This window comes from Gobio gobio (genome assembly GCF_949357685.1).
Source record: "Gobio gobio genome assembly, chromosome: 1".
NCBI lineage: Eukaryota > Metazoa > Chordata > Actinopteri > Cypriniformes > Gobionidae > Gobio > Gobio gobio.
Genome location: NC_137097.1, coordinates 52,297,242 through 52,302,442, shown reverse-complemented (window position 1 = coordinate 52,302,442; position 5,201 = coordinate 52,297,242). Strand labels below are relative to the sequence as shown.

General features: G+C 34.8%; 1 long non-coding RNA gene across 1 annotated transcript; it reads left to right on the top strand.

The window, feature by feature from the left end:
- The first annotated feature begins 1,121 nt into the window (after nt 1-1,121).
- Nucleotides 1,122-3,702, top strand: LOC307127288. Its single transcript, XR_013816616.1, has 3 exons — nt 1,122-1,558; nt 1,789-1,910; nt 2,904-3,702. It is a non-coding gene; the product is annotated as an uncharacterized lncRNA (long non-coding RNA).
- The last annotated feature ends 1,499 nt before the right edge of the window (nt 3,703-5,201 follow it).

Below are 5,201 nucleotides of genomic sequence, written 5' to 3'. Positions count from 1 at the left end.
ACTGCCAGAAAGACCATGGGCAAAAATTGGAACTGACTTGTTTCAGCACAATGGTTCTGAATATTTGATGTGTGTGGACTACTACTCCAAGTTTCCAGAGATCACAAAGCTGAACGGCACAACCAGCAAAAGTGTAATCCTAGCAATGAAATCACTGTTTTCAAGACATGGTATACCGGATGTGGTAATATCAGATAATGGTCCACAATATGCCTGTCAAGAATTCAAGCGTTTTGCAGAAAACTGGGAGTTCGAGCACAAGACGTCTAGTCCGAGATATGCTCAATCTAATGGACAAGCAGAAAGAATGATCCAAACCATCAAGAGAATGCTCACAAAGTCACAAAGTGAGAATGCAGATCCATATATTGCATTGCTGGAATACCGCAATACTCCACTAGATGGCATTGGTCTGTCACCGGCACAACTTCTAATGGGAAGAAGATTGAAAACCAAACTGCCGACTTCAAGCAAATTGTTGACTCCAAAAGGAAGTAAGAAAGTTCAAGAACAACTTAAACAGAGGCAGTTAAAGCAAAAATTGTACTATGACAAAAACACCAAACAATTGCCTGAGATATCACCAGGAGACAAAGTGAGAGTTCAGCAAGGACAAATCTGGAATCCTGCAACCGTTTTGAGGAAGCATGACTTGCCGAGATCGTATGTTCTTCGCACATCAGATGGAAAGATCTACAGAAGGAACAGAAGGCATCTGTTAAAGACAAAAGAACAAGAATTTCCATCAACAAATGATCAAGATGACTCTGACATAGAGTCAAACGCAAGTGCAACACTGGAGAGAGAAATAAATCCAGACACACATGAAGAGTGTTCAACTGAAGAAAAAATCAATCCAAACATCACCACAAGATCAGGAAGGGAGGTTAAAATTCCTTCAAGATTTAAAGACTATAAAATGCACTAGCTTGACTAAGGTATCCGAGTCAATGTTTAATTACACAGCGAAGTAATAATGCTTGTTGGTGAATTCCTTATTTAGTGTTGAGATAGTTGTTAAAGTTCTAAAAAAAAAAAAAAAAAAAAAGGGGGGATGTAATGTATCTATATGTGTAATACGTGATGACGTAAACTGTACTTTATGATGTAAGCCGTACGGGGAAGTACGACGGAACACACGTGTAGAGTGAGTGAATAAAGCGCATCAGTTCAGTTGTCATCTGTTGCAGTCTTAATTTATTACAAGACAAACAACAATACATTAACCTATTTTTTCATAGTGATTCATCATGATTTTTCTGAATGTAAACCCCCAGAAACGAGATTGGTGAAATGCTATTCAAACTTCTGGGAGCATGGCATGGGCTGTACTGTATTAAGATTTGTCTTATCCGGCAACATTACATTTTTAACGTCTTTAATTTGATTAAAGTCTAACGTTAGCATTGTGAAATGACAGTAATTTAAAATGGTGTAATTTTTTGTATTTATTGGCGCGGTAGCCGTTTAATAATCTCTCGTTTTTTTCTCTTGCTTGCTGTTGCCGCCTGAGGAATCAGACATTGAAGTTAAGCGGTCCGAGAAAACGCAGCTAGAGGTAACATAGCAGCTTTTAAATTACGTTACTTAACATATTTTTAATAATTTCATGATTTTTCTGAACTTCTTTGCCTTCAAGCTGCAGAAATTACGTTATAGATTAACGTTAGATTGTTAATAGCCTAATTAGAAGTGCCATTTCCGACTTTTGGGAGCATATATTGTATTAATATTTGTCTTATCTGGCTAAATTACATTTATAACGTGATTTTTTTTTTTAATTCAAAGGTCCAGATTAGCAGACGAACTGGGAAGGTGGTCCAAAAAAAAAAAACGATTGCCTCAATCCACACGTGGCATCATTCATCAGGGACTTCATTGAGTATGACTGGCAGAACAACTAATACCAGGTGAGACTTTTAATTGTTACCTTGAATACCTTGGAATAACTGGAAGCCAGTTTGGGTGGGTAGTTGGTGGTTGAAAGTCAGAGGTGGCCCGCAACTTGTCTATTAAAGGGATAGTTCACTTTAAAATTTACTCTCAAGTTGTTTCAAACCTGTATGAATTTCTTTCTTCTGCTGACCACAAAAGAGGATATTTTGAAGAATGTCTGTAACCAAACAGTTAACTGGAGCCAGTGACTTCCATAGTAGGAAAAAAAAATACTATGGAAGTCACTGGCTCCAGTTAACTGTTTGGTTACCGACATTCTTCAAAATATCCTCTTTTGTGTTCAGCAGAAGAAAGAAATTCATACAGGTTCGAAACAACTTGAGGTTGAGTATATGATAATAGCATTTTCATTTTAAAGTGAACTATCCCTTTAGGCTTGCCAAGCATCATTTTCAAATCATGCAGTTTTACAGCGTCAACACAAGGTGATTCAACAACACTGACATGAAAAACAGGAGGAACATTGTGTGACAACACCAGCCAGTTAGAATACTTTTCCATTCACAACTCACAAACATTTACCATAAATTTCACTGTTTTATCACTAACTGTAAACATGGTATTGTGGCAGAAATGTGGGATATTCATGTACAATTTTATAATATTATTCATGTAGACAGTTATTAAATATTAAAGTAATGGCAAATGACAGAAACCAATACTGTCTAATAAGAGTCGAGTTGCAACTCCATAAGAATATTTACATTTTATCTTTTAAAAATAGGTTATTTTTACAGATGTTACAGTTTGTGTTAACGAAAATAAATTTACATTTTACATCTTTATTCAAGCTATAAAATAAAGATGTGGGGGATGCTACTCCACAAACCACCAACAAAGCATATAAAAAAATACTAATATTTATTTAAAACTTTTATGTATATGTCATCAACCCATCTGTCTTGCTTTTAAACTTTTATATTAATAATGAATTTCTTCTTCTACAGGGTAGAAGACTCCAGCCCAGGAAGTCCAGGTCAAGTTTTAAAAGAATAATAGTTATGAAGAAAAAAAAACTTCTTGGAGAGAAACAATATTCAGGTTTGAAATCCTGCTGTTTTTAAAGGAATAGTTCACCCAAAAATGAAAATTGTGTCATCATTTACTCACCCTCAACCTGTATGAATTTCTTTCTTCTGCTGAACATAAAGAAAGATATTTTGAAGAATGTCAGTAACCAGACAGTTGATGGGTCCCATTGACTTCCATAGTAGGAAAAAAAAATACTATGGAAGTCAATGGGACCCATCAACTGTCTGGTTACCGACATTCTTCAAAATATCTTTCTTTGTGTTCAGCAGAAGAAAGAAATCCATACAGGTTGAGGGTGAGTAAATGATGACACAATAAAATGTTTTGGGTGAACTATCCCTTTAAATCATTTAATTTTTTTAGATTTGTAATTTTACCCAAACATTTGAATACATATTGATTGTTTTGTTTGCTCAGAAAAGTGTTGAAATGAAATGAATTGTTCACAGAGAAATGTTAACTTATTGAAAAAAATGTATATGTTCAGAAAATATATAGGTTTGAAATCCTGCTGTTTTTAAATCATTACATTTTTATCCATTTGTAATTTCATCCAAACATTTTAATAAATATTGATTGTTTTGTTTGTTCAGAAAAGTGTTTTTTGTATGTTCAGAAAAGTGATGAAATTAAATGTTCACAGAAAAATTGTAACATTGAAAAAAATGATGCTATACTATTTTTATTTTATGAATTTTTGAAATTAAAAGTGAGAAAATAAATGGCATTTGTGACAGTGTCTTTATTTTACAGTACACAAAATTAATGCAGTAATCCCCATTACAGTAGTAGTTATGAAATACAGTACTGTGATTATTACTGTAAAAAAATTTACAGTAATTTTAAAGTTACTGCGATTACATTTACAGTAAGAATACTGTGAAATGAAATACAGCAACTTACTAGCTAATTGCTGCCAGCAAGTTACTGTATTTTTCACAGTAATCTTTTTACAGTGCTTCTACCACTCAGTCCCAGCCGAGGGGGTGTGTTCTGGCGGGAAATTAATGTCGGTGAATACGTGCGCATGCGTGCGCAGACACCAGGGAGAACTTGAACCCCCTCAAACACTGCAGCTGATTCCTGTGGATATAGCATCATGTCGAGAAGACGCTGTGCTCTACAGTGTTTTTATTGTGTTTCATATTGTGTATAAGATCTGGCTAACTGGCTAACTCACGTTATCCTGTCTTGCTGAAATACTACTGTAAATTAGCTGTGATCATTTGTGATCTGAAAATATGATCATATAACACCAATTTTATCTTCTCTACACCCAAGTTCAATTATAAAGTATTGCTACTGACCTATAAAGCCCTAAACGGTTAAGCTCCTGTGTATTTAACTTATCTTCTATCGCCCTACAATCTATCACGCTCTTTAAGGTCACAAAACTCTGAGCTTCTGGTAGTACCTATTATATAAGTCCACTAAAGGAGGGAGAGCGTTTTGGTATTTGGCTCCTAAACTCTGGAATAGCCTTCCTGATAATGTTTGGGTCTCAGACTCACTCTCCCATTTTAAAGCTAGATTAAACACACTAATTTTCCATTTGCTTTTCTGTTTTATCTCAGGATGCCCATCCTGAGGTAACTAGAGTATTTCAGCTCCAGTTTGGATAGCCTCTTATGAAGGCTTCAGATGCCCCAACACCTGTGAAGAGATGATTTGAGAGGACTTCAACTCCTGTGAGGACTTCAGATGATGCAAACTCTGAATCAACATGCACCAATGCTACATTTTTCTATATATCCTAATCATGTGTTAACATGTATTCATTGCTTCAATGAGCTCGTTGTTTCTGCCTTAAATTAAGGCATTGTTTAAATTAATATATTGTTAGCTAACTGCATACATTTTTGAAATACATGATTTGGACTCAACATTTTTTCATCCAACTATATCTTATAATGAAAAACTAAACCTCTGATAACAGGTCACTCTAAATTGTAATGTAACCACATGCATTTCCTGTATTGTGAAAAACGTTATACAAATAAATGTGAATTGAATTGAATATAGTATTGCTGTTCTTTTTAACTATGAGGCCTACAAACCCTCCACTGGAGCCATGGAAGACCGTATGTCTGCCCTGAAACAAGCTTTTCAGGTAGAAAAAAAGTCTCCCATTCTCTTCACCTTTATTTTTTTTATTTTTTTTTACTCTTCACCTTTTTTTTCATTGCCTATCTAGTTTTTCAGTATAAGATATA